The sequence below is a fragment of the Scardinius erythrophthalmus genome (assembly GCF_964197995.2).
Source record: "Scardinius erythrophthalmus genome assembly, chromosome: 15".
In the NCBI taxonomy this organism is placed as follows: domain Eukaryota; kingdom Metazoa; phylum Chordata; class Actinopteri; order Cypriniformes; family Leuciscidae; genus Scardinius; species Scardinius erythrophthalmus.
Genome location: NC_138235.1, coordinates 1346190 through 1358464, shown reverse-complemented (window position 1 = coordinate 1358464; position 12275 = coordinate 1346190). Strand labels below are relative to the sequence as shown.

The 12275-nt window shown below is 41.8% G+C and overlaps 1 protein-coding gene across 1 annotated transcript in view; it reads right to left on the bottom strand.

Annotated features, from left to right (window-relative positions):
• LOC308702953 (uncharacterized protein) overlaps window positions 1–5355 on the bottom strand; it is a 95185-nt gene extending 89830 nt beyond the window's left edge. The window contains exon 1 of the mRNA XM_081386144.1: window positions 5147–5355. The gene's annotated coding sequence lies outside the window, so the exon portion shown is untranslated. The remainder of the gene's footprint in view (window positions 1–5146) is intronic.
• Between the last annotated feature and the right edge of the window lie 6920 nt (window positions 5356–12275).

Below are 12275 nucleotides of genomic sequence, written 5' to 3'. Positions count from 1 at the left end.
AGGGAACGGGAAACTCGCTGCCGGCTGCCCTCGAGAGGAGTCACCGCCGGCCGCCAGGAGGCGGAAGGGCGTCGAGCCGTCCCCCAACGAATGTCCAGTACCATCGCATGGCACCGCGAGTGACTCTCAGCTGGTTGAGGACCGAGCGGCAGTGTGTCCGGGAACCGGATCAAGAATTTTTTTTTTCCTCTCCCCCCTCTCTCGTCTCTGTCGCTCCTCATGCTTCCGTCTCCTGTACTCTCGCCTCGTCTGTCCATACCCCCAGGTACCGCAGCCGCCGTGATCGGTCCCCCCGGGGAGGGGGGGAGGGGGAGTAGGCGCAGCCTCGGTGGTACCCCCCGGCCTGCGAGGGGCGATGGGGGTATGTGGCGAGCAGGACGAGGTCGAGGGCCGTGGGAGGACGGCGCGAGATCGGTGGCGTAATTGTGATGAGCTACACCTGTGAGACGCACCGGTCTCGCATCTCTCACGGAGGAGCGGAGGCATAAAGGAGGAGCGACGACAGTGAAGAGCGAGAGAGGACAGGCCTGTGTTTTATTTGATGTTTTGTTTTTGGTTTGTGTTGCCAGCAGTCGTCCGTGAGGGGCTGCTGGCTTTTACTTTCATTTTTGTATTTGTGTGTTTATTTATTAAAATCTTTAAATGTTCGCCGGTTCCCGCCTCCTTCTTCCCGTACCAACATACCCCGTTACAGTTAGTTTCTCTGGTTCTCGTCTACAGTCGACGTTAGTTTCTCTGGGTCTCGTCTACAGTCGACGTTAGTTTCTCTGGTTCTCGTCTATAATCGACGTTAGTTTCTCTGGGTCTCGTCTACAGTCGACGTTAGTTTCTCTGGGTCTCGTCTACAGTCGACGTTAGTTTCTCTGGTTCTCGTCTATAATCGACGTTAGTTTCTCTGGGTCTCGTCTACAGTCGACGTTAGTTTCTCTGGGTCTCGTCTACAGTTGATGTTAGTTTCTCTGGGTCTCATCTATAATCGACATTAGTTTCTCTGGGTCTCGTCTATAATCGACGTTAGTTTCTCTGGGTCTCGTCTATAATCGACGTTAGTTTCTCTGGGTCTCGTCTATAATCGACGTTAGTTTCTCTGGGTCTCGTCTACAGTCGACGTTAGTTTCTCTGGGTCTCGTCTACAGTCGACGTTAGTTTCTCTGGGTCTCGTCTATAATCAACGTTAGTTTCTCTGGGTCTCGTCTACAGTCAACGTTAGTTTCTCTGGGTCTCGTCTACAGTCGACGTTAGTTTCTCTGGGTCTCATCTATAATCGACATTAGTTTCTCTGGGTCTCGTCTATAATCGACGTTAGTTTCTCTGGGTCTCGTCTATAATCGACGTTAGTTTCTCTGGGTCTCGTCTATAATCGACGTTAGTTTCTCTGGGTCTCGTCTACAGTCGACGTTAGTTTCTCTGGGTCTCGTCTACAGTCGACGTTAGTTTCTCTGGGTCTCGTCTATAATCGACGTTAGTTTATCTGGGTCTCGTCTACAATCGACGTTAGTTTCTCTGGGTCTCGTCTACAGTCGACGTCCCCGAACGTCTATAATCGACGTTAGTTTATCTGGGTCTCGTCTACAATCGACGTTAGTTTCTCTGGGTCTTGTCAACATTCGCCGTCCCCGAACGTCTACAGTCGACGTTAGTTTCTCTGGGTCTCGTCTACAGTCGACGTTAGTTTCTCTGGGTCTCGTCTATAATCAACGTTAGTTTCTCTGGGTCTCGTCTATAATCAACGTTAGTTTCTCTGGGTCTCGTCTACAGTCGACGTTAGTTTCTCTGGGTCTCGTCTACAGTCGACGTTAGTTTCTCTGGGTCTCGTCTACAGTCGACGTTAGTTTCTCTGGGTCTCGTCTATAATCAACGTTAGTTTCTCTGGGTCTCGTCTACAGTCGACGTTAGTTTCTCTGGGTCTCGTCTATAATCGACGTTAGTTTCTCTGGGTCTCGTCTATAATCGACGTTAGTTTATCTGGGTCTCGTCTACAATCGACGTTAGTTTCTCTGGGTCTCGTCTACAGTCGACGTCCCCGAACGTCTATAATCGACGTTAGTTTATCTGGGTCTCGTCTACAATCGACGTTAGTTTCTCTGGGTCTTGTCAACATTCGCCGTCCCCGAACGTCTACAGTCGACGTTAGTTTCTCTGGGTCTCGTCTACAGTCGACGTTAGTTTCTCTGGGTCTCGTCTATAATCGACGTTAGTTTCTCTGGTTCTCGTCTATAATCGACGTTAGTTTCTCTGGGTCTCGTCTACAGTCGACGTTAGTTTCTCTGGGTCTCGTCTACAGTTGATGTTAGTTTCTCTGGGTCTCGTCTATAATCGACGTTAGTTTCTCTGGGTCTTGTCTACATTCGACGTCCCCGAACGTCTACAGTCGACGTTAGTTTCTCTGGGTTTCGTCTACAGTCGACGTTAGTTTCTCTGGGTCACGTCTACAGTCAACGTCCCTGTTCAGTAATATTTATACTCTATTACTGTGCAAACAATAAGTGCAACCATGATTAAAGTACTCTCTCAGTAAGTGCAAACAGAGACCAGAGCAACAACTACACAGTCCAGAGACAGGTTTGATATTGGGAGACTATTGTATGCAGCCTAATTTGCACGCATCAGGGAGCTCGTGTTTTACTCATACCTGTCAACCCTCCCGTTTTTCCCGGGATTCTCCCATATTTTACCTTGCTATCCCGCTATCATCCCGTTTAAATATTTTCCCGTATTTCTCCCGTATTTGTAATCTTTCTATAAAAAAATAAAAATAATAATCCCACGGGGCGCAAACCAGTTAAGTGGAAATCCCGCCCTGCAGCTAATTTCAATGGTTAAGGTTAAGGTTACAATGACGGGTAGGTTTAGGGATCAGTGTTTGGTGTAGGCAATCAGTACTGTGATTAACATGACCAATACAATCTTTAGAATCGGCTGCAGGGCAGATTTCCGCTGAAGTAATTTGGGGGGGAAAACGTTGGGGCGGCCCAGAAAATTTCCCTTATTTTCACTGATCCCAATGTTCACAGGTATGGTTTTACTTTCACTTTCAAATTCGTGATTGGGTGTACTGCATAGTGGTGGTGCTGAGAGCGCTTTACAAGATAAGGGGCCGTTCACACAGGACGTGTTTTTGCTTTGTAATTTAACACGAGACGCCGGCAGTGGAATGGGAAAAACGCATGGTCTCGAGATGCGTCTTTTAAAAGTTGAACTGATTTTAACTTGAGCGCAACCGTCTAGCAGCGATGCGGCGGTGCGTTTACATAGAAAAACAATAGAAAAGTAGCGAACTGAATGGGAAAAACGCGTTCTCCGTGAACCGCCCCTAAGACGTTTATCAGGTGCTGTTGTGCAACGAATCAGTGAACTGTGATTCTGTGTGCGACTGCAACTCGTGCTGGATGAGCAGAGCAGACGTTTACAATAGTTTACAATGGTTTTTATTTTTATAAACAGCAAAATGACAGTGGAGGCGGTGCCCAATGTAATGTGAATGCAGCGGTGGTATTTGCTAATTTCACCTTCACACTTCGTCATGGCTATATCGCGAGACAGCTTTTCACTCGACGAGAAATCTCATCACATTTTGTTCATGCATAAAACATGTTTAATATAATCTGTGAATATTTGGTAGACTTGTAATGCATGTGTGAGTAATGAATGAATAAAAGAATGGGTGAACGGATGAGTAAATGAATGTGTGAAACGAATGGAATAAAAATAAATAAAACAATATGGAGGATTCACATCAGTGATAAATGAGTCACTATTCTAAAACAATCACACTTGTTTGTATAAGAGCATTTGTTCGTCTGATGAAATAAGACTATTCTCTCAAAACGAGCTACGTACAGTATAAAATAAAAATATGGGATTAATTGCATACGATTCCTGCATTCATCAGCTTAGTAACTGAATTAAATTTGCGCATAAAGTCTACTGAGTTATCAAAACTAAATTAAACTTATTTTTAATTCAATTTTAATTTAATTCAAGATTCTCTATCAACAAATTTTATACAGTCTAATTTTAAGGATGTTTTTATATATTTTTACAGGAAAACAAGACAAAACACTTATTAAAATAACATTGTGTGAGTGAGACATTAGTCAAGAGACTGAACTAAAGAGCAGAATGAGCGATTAACTAACCAGCCGACATTTCTCAGCCTAAGTCTGTCATGGAGAAGCACAAACCAGCAAAATTACTCTATTCACACACCCACAGACTCACTCCTGCTCTCTGCCTCCACCTCACAGTCACACACACACACACACACACACACACACACGTGTGTGAATGCTACTGTAAAAATAGACATCTTAAAGAGGCAGCAGCCATCTGAGAATCACTGACATGACAGTGAAGATCTTAAACCATAAATATATTATCATGAATATGGGTTTGCATTTCATATTCCTATATTTCAAAAATATAAAATCTCAATATAAATATAGGATACTTTATTAAAAAAATCTGATTTGAAGATCTGATGATATATACTATACACATGGCTTTCACTATCAAAAATGTTTATTCATGTTATACCGTGCAATTAAATACTCTTTTTAAATCTCCAATAAAAGTCTTACAAGTGTAATAAAAAAATTAAAACATGACTACAAACAGCTGTTACTGTAAAAAAAAAAAAATGTTTTGTCAGTTTCTTTTTTTAAATACCTGACAAAGGTTGGTTCTGGATTTAAAAAAAAAAATATGTCTGAATCAGCCCTACTACATGAAGTTAAACCAGAGATAGTCCTTTAAAAGGTCAGAAATTGGTAGATATCGCTTAATAATATAACAACTGCATGTTTCACTTTGACAGTTCAGAAGTGTAAAACACAAAAGACGATCAGTCATGCCTTGTTTGACAGCAGCTGAGGCCCTATCAGCTTCCTTTATCTGCCTCTTTCCAACAGTCTCAACGCTATCCTCTAAATGTGGTAAGTTACAAACCCTGTCTTTGCACGTTTCACGTAAAGCTGGTGACTTTGAAGAACACACTTCGAGTCACACATTGTCTTGTCATTGCTTGAATATCCACACAACACCCACACAACATACCTCACACACTCCCGTATGTCTCGAAGGCACTCAATAACGCTTATTCTATCACACTTGTCAACACGAGCACACACATGCAAAAGTGTCCTACCTCTTTGGGTGTCTTTTTATGGTGAGAAATACACTGAGGGATCATGGGAAAGGAGCAGTAGCACAGCAGAAGGGAATATCCAGCATGATGCTGTAAACTATGTCTTTTTCCTTATCTTGTCCTCACCTAGTCACTCTTTTGCTGTATCTTCTGTATATTTCTGTCTCGCCCGCTGTGAGCGCTCTCTCTCTCTCTCTCCCTCTCTCTCTAAAGCTCGCTCTGCTTTCTTTCGGCTTCACGCACACACGCACAGACGCACACACTTCAGCTCGCCCTTTGTGACCCCCTCCTATTTCTCCCTCTCTCTGTGGGTGTATAATTAGACTCAGTCCTGTCGTGATACAGCTTTCACTCATTGTGGGAACGTCTCTGAGCTGCTGGACGTGCTGGCAGGAAGCCGAGCAGCTTTGCTCATTAACCTCTTAAGAGCTGGGGAATGTACCGACACTGCCCGTGCCCCATTGGCCACTTCCCCTTCTCATCCCAGCCAAGGGCTGCTCTGGTTGGCTGCTGAACTACATGCTTCCATCCAGCAGCTCACACCATTGGCTACAGTGCCACATGCACCAGCTTGCAGCTTGTCTGCATGCTCTGTTTTACATTTAACCACCAACTATTTATATACTTATCTGACTACATTTATAAGTAAAAAAAAAAAACATTCTAGTTTTGTTGTGATCCACTATTTAAAGCGTTGTTTAATTGATTGCTCATGGTGAAGTGTTGTCTAGCAGGTAAGACATTTAGTTAATCCCACAGATGAAGATGCTTGAAATATGTAATCATGTTAAAAATCATTCAAATCAATAAGTACTTAAAAATATATATTTTTGATGCGAGCACCACCACAATGCTAGAGTGTGTTCTGACTGGTTCACAGCTGCTTGTTTATGTGGTTGCTATAGAGCTAGTGATGTCCGGTTCGTGAACGAATCGTTCTTTTGAACCGGTTCTTTTAAGTGAGCTGGTCGAACCAGTACACTAAATCGGACTGAATCGTTCGAAACAGTTCGCATCTTGTGTCAGCACTGATCCACAAGTTACTAAAGTTACTCACTTCCAGACATGCCTGAGTCCTGACAGTCCCTTCGACTCAAAATAAACCAATATCCCGAAATAGGCATATATGTTACTCCAGTAAATCCAACAGTTCACTGAACTGAGACATGTTGTGCTGAGAGAAGTGATGAGCACGAGCAGTTGATACTGAGCATGCGCGCACTACCGAACGTACAGGTATACAGCGGTTCTCGGATCACCAGTACAGAACCGAGAACTGTTTCTTTCGGACACGTTCGATACGGAGAACCGATGAGCTGAGCATGCGTGCGATTCTTTCAGAGGGACGAAATGCATGATTCTTAAGTATTTTATTGAACATCAATAAGTGTAACAAAATAAAACATATAAGAAACATGTTTATCACATAGGCTACTGCCTTTTCACTGTATTATTTTAAAGATTGGAAACACAATGAATGGATTGTAAAACTAAACATTTATTATTATAGCCTACTAAAACATTGTTTTAGAATATTTAATTTCTAAGTAAGTTGATATACATTTTTGACATAAACTCTTGCCAAGGTTTTAAAGGGTGCAAAGTAAATGTTCATAATGTGTTAATCAAAACATAACTGGAGACATGCATCGAGTTTTTAGTTTTGTCGACTGAAGGCTATAACCTAGTAAGGTTTCAGTAGTTCCCAGCTCACACACAGGCATATGCTACGGTTCTCGAGTCAAGAACTGGTTGTTGCAGCAGTTCTCGGATCACCAGTACAGAACCGAGAACTGTTTCTTTTGGACGCGTTCGATACAGAGAACCGACGAGCTGGAGAGACTGCGCATGCGTGATCGCACCGTCTCTGAACCGAACTTTCTATTGGCCAACTGATGCTGTGTTTATACTGTCACTGTGCTGTGCTGATACATGAGCACGGGTGAACCAAGGACTTGAATGAGGGGCCGAATTCGGCGAAATGTAAGTTTATTTAATTACAAATAAAATAAAAATGATGAAGACCAGTTTAAAAAAATGTTACAAATGCCTTTATTTGAATGTATATTTATCCGCCGGGATGAAAGAATTGACGTCATTACGTGATGACGTAAAAGAACTGGTGAACCGGTTTTTTGAACCGGTTCATTGAAACGAACTGTCCGAAAGAACCGGTTCGCGGAAAAGAACCGGACTTCCCATCACTATATAGAGCTGGTAAGTCCCGCCCCCTCCGCTAACCCCCCTGGACCTCTAGGTTGAAAAATCGTCAATGCAAGTGAATGTGAGAAAATAATTATTTTCTGGTCCCGTTTGAATTGTGCCATGAATGTGAACATATGTTGTCTGTGAATTTTTAATATAATTTTTCGTGTGAAGAATGCTACAATTTAGTGGGTAGAAGTTTGATAGGGTTAGACTTTGTGTGAGAGCACTTTGTGGACTACAACTCTTCGCTGCTTTCGACGGGAATCTGAAGAAAGAACAGCCGATTTGGTTTGAATGGTGACATTTGGGTACAAAACACACAGGCGTCTCGATCTGTCTCCACAGATTATCGCAGCATTAGCGCCGTGATTTGACAAGTGGAGGGAAATGTGTTATGGGGTGACGTCACACAGGCGACATGTAGTCTTTCTCGTTATGTCTTTTCCACAACTGCTAGCCGAAGAAACATACAATATACTGTCAAACTCGTAACATGAAAAATTATATACAAAATTCACAGACAACATATGTTCACATTCATGGCACAATTCAAACAATGTTTTTGTTTATCGGACACGCTTGGTCTAGCTAGTTCTTGGAAACACGGCGTTCTTAAAGCTACAGTGTATTGTATACCGTGCTTGCAATTTTTTAAGGGCTTGCATTTTTATCAGCTGAAATTCAACATGGTCTTAAATGTAAGCTGTGTATACAGTATATATATATACATATATATATGTATATATATATATATATTAAAAATCTACATTATTGAAACACTGCTTGTTCTAAAGGCTGTCTAGAGGCTATTGAAAACATGGTTGTTTTACTTTTAAGGTTATTTAGCCCAGTTGTTATTTGGAGCATGGCTATGTTTTAGGCTATACCTGGTGTCATTGTCACATGCTATGCTAAGCTTATCAGGCATCAGTAATATGCTGTCATTTCAGCTACATTGCTATCAGTACTGTATGGGGGTTGCTAATGCAATGTTATCGAATATATGCTTGTTTCTTCGGCTTCTAGTATTCTGCGCATACTGTCCTCAGCATGCTGTAGTAATCAAGCGTTGTTTTAGGCTTATCTGGTTGCATTGGAAAAATGCCTGTTCTTTATTCTATCCGATTATTGCAACATGCTGTGTTAAAGTTACCATATGCTTGTGGCTAAAGCTATCTAGATATCGGTAACATACTTGTACAAAATACATAGTACTTTCACCGCAGAGGTCTGGTATTCAACACTAACAACATCGTAGCTTGATGGTCCTGTGAAGGAGTGTGGAATCATGGGAGTCGTCATCTTCACCTCCACAGCCGATGGAATCCGTAGGATGGGAGCAGAAATCGTGTTAATGATGAGGAAGCACACTGTATTTCATTGCTTAGCTGCGCACTGCATCTACTCGGAGCTAAAGGGTGTATGCTTCTCCGACCAGACTACACTAGTTTTAATACTAGTCCTATGGTTATACAAACATGCTAGTTGTATCAGTTTTCTTTCCGCTAGTCGGAGCTATTGCTGTAGGGTGTAGGCTTCCCCCGCCAAACTACACTAGCTTTAGCAATAGTTCTGTGATTTATACAACATGCTTGTTGTATTAGATTAAGATTCCCCCAATAGATTTGTTAAATTGGCTACAGCAACACGCTTGTTGCAATGTGTCCTTGCTTGCTCCAGCTTGGGTGATGCTTCTCCCATAAGATTGGATCTATAGTGCTCAACATATGACGCTCACATCAGGATGTAACCATTCTATCAGCCTCAGTCGTGGTGGGGGAGTGTGCCACAACTTGCAGCAGTACTCACTGACAGAGTCCTGAAAATGATTGTGAGAGATATGAGACCACTGTCCATCGTTGAAGGTGAAGGATTCCAGAACATGGTGGCAACATTCCAACCTGGCTACATTCTACCCAAACGCACATGTTTCACCAAAATGATGGAGAGGAAATATGATGTGGAATGCCAAAGACGCCTTGTCCTGATATGTCTGACAACAGATGTGTGGACAAGTATGGCCACAGAGGCATACTTGGGCTTAACCTGACACTTCATAAAGGATGACTGGGAGCTCATGATCTTTAATTTGACCACCATGCCACTTGAAGAGAGGCACACAGCCGTAAATATCAAAATTTGAAAAAAATTGCCAAATTTGAAATCCCTCTGCATAAAATACTCTCCATAGTTCACGACAAAGCATCAAACGTTGTATGTGCCCTCAAAATCCTAGAAGAAAATCATGGGATCTCTTCCGTCCGCTGCTCTGGTCACTCTGCAGCTAATTGTGAACCATGCTATGAAGAAGAATACCCATATTCAAAAGGCTATTGGCGCTGCAAGATCCCTGGTGGAGCACTTTGACAAGAGTGAGGTTGCCAGCAGTAGCCTGAAGGTAAAGCAAAAACAAATGGGACAGCCAGAAAACAGCCTCATTCAAGATAAGTGTGAGGTGGAACAGCACGTATTATATGATCTGACGTCTGCTGGAGCAAAGATGACCTGTAACGGCATGTCTGTCTGACTCAGGGGTCACAAATAGATCAAAGCATTACCTTGACCTCAAGCCAGAACAATGGAGCCTCCTGGACGAGCTTGAGGGAGCTCTAAAACCCTTTGAATGTGCTGCAGTGTACCTGAGTGGGGAGTCGTATGTGACACTCTCTAGCCTAGCCCCACTCATTAAAGGGCTTCTTAAAAGTGCACTGACCACTTCTTCATTTGAGAATCCCCACATACTGGCATTCCAGAAAGCTGCAGAAAATGAAATAACTGAAAGTGGCAAAATGAGCTTGAATTCACTGAAGACACCCCAAATACCAGCCTAATTGCTTCTGCTCTCGATCCCAGATTCCGCCGGCTGGAATTCTTATCTGCAGATGACATCTTGAGAATGCAGAGGAAGATTCAACATCTTGCACTTGAAGAAAAGCAGAAGTCTGATGTTGTACAGCAGCACGTCACATCCAGCAGTTCTGCTGACACAAGTGAAAAAGCTCCTGTGTCAGTGTCAGAGACATTGCTGGGGTCAGACTCGGATGGACAGTGAGGATGATGAAACTGATGACATGCATTCAGTGCGAGAATAATTTTTCAGATATATTGGGAAACAGCCTTCACCCAAAAACACAAATCTTTTGCAGTGGTGGAAGTCCAATCAGTCCAGGTTTCCTTGTCTGGCATCTCTTGCGAAGTCTTTTTTATGTGTATCGGCCACATCTACACTTTATGTTGACATTTTTGCACTACAACACAACATTTTGATTTGAATCAGTTTGCCACAGTTGGGCACTATACTCTCTTGCACTCGACATGCTTGCACTTAGTTATCAGTTATTGAACTTTGAATTTCAGTTGGAGGTGCATTGCTAAATAAACCCATTTATTCTGTCACTGTGATAGAGTAAAACCCTTTTATTTCTTCATTCAGTGACTGTCATGTTGGCAGAGTTTTAAACTTAAGACACAGTTGAGTTTATTCTAAAACGGTCAGACAAGACTTATTTCATGGATGTCAGCACCTTCCAATTCCAAACATGTTGGAATATAATGGACAATATCACTTGGGACGGTGTAATGTTTTTTCTTTTTGCCATCTTGTCTGTAATGGACCAACTGTTAGTTAAGCCTACAACCTTCTGCTACTCATGACATGGAGCAGCTTTAAACCGGGTTCTTGAAAACAGACACATTGGAAATTGTATTTTGTTTTATATTGACATAGCAACTTTGTGCAATATTTTTTTGGGAATGTGGAAAACATCCCACTTCGTAATTTTTTATTTGGTAATATTTAAGTTATTTATATTGTTTACATTTGTAATTTTTTATTTGGTAACATTTAAGTTATTTATATTGTTTATGGCACAGGTGACATTTTATATTTTGGCCCTTCAGTTAAGTTCAAAATAAAATGGACACAACGAAATAACAAACACTAGATTTTTTTTTAATTATTCGTTTAGATTAATTGACTAATCAAAAAACTAGTCGAAAGATTAGTCGTTAGAAAATTAGTCGTTAATGACAGCACTATATCAGTTTAAACTTCTGAGCGCACACATCTGAAGCACTCACACAGAAAGCTGGATGTCAGACGGAGCGTCCCGTGAGTATTAAACTAAGTTCTCTTTCACGTCTTATTGCACTTAAACTGTCAAATACACACAAGGTTAAGTCAAAAACTCACAAAGTTCACATAAACACAGTCGGTTATGTCTGTGAACGTAAACAGCAAGGAACATAAATCACATGTGTATATTAGATCTGTGTATTAAATTGAAAGCAGCGTAATATACTGTGCCTACTGCTATATATGCTTTTAATCTGAATAAAACAACAAAAGAAAACCGGAAAATCACTCACTGCTCTTGATTAAATAACTTTAGTAGCTTTAATAAGAATACATTTTTTACTTGAATGCTGCTGTGAAATGCTCTGACTATGAGATAAACATGGCAGACTCGTACGGCTCACTCAGGGGAGGAGCTAAGCTAATAGGGTGGAGTTCGTCGCCAGTCGTGGGCGGGCAAGTACATTCCTGAACGGCTCATTTTGAGACTCTGTTTCAGATTTATTGGGAAAATAACAAACAGGGTGATTGGATTTTTAGGGTGTTTGTGCACACACACTGCAGACACATAATTATGTTCAAAAACAATATAAAAGTGAATTTTGTATAATAGGTCCCTTTTAAAGGTTCACAAGAGCACATACGTTCATAATTCTTAAATGGAAGAAATTTGGAACAACTAAGGCCAAACTTAGCAACTTGGGGAGGGGATCAAGAGAGATGACCAAGATCCCAATGGCCACTCTAGTTGAGCTTCACAGATCATTTGTGGAGAGGGGAGAAACTTACAGAAGGACGACCATCACTGCAACACTCCATGGATCTGAGATTTATGGCAGAGTAGCC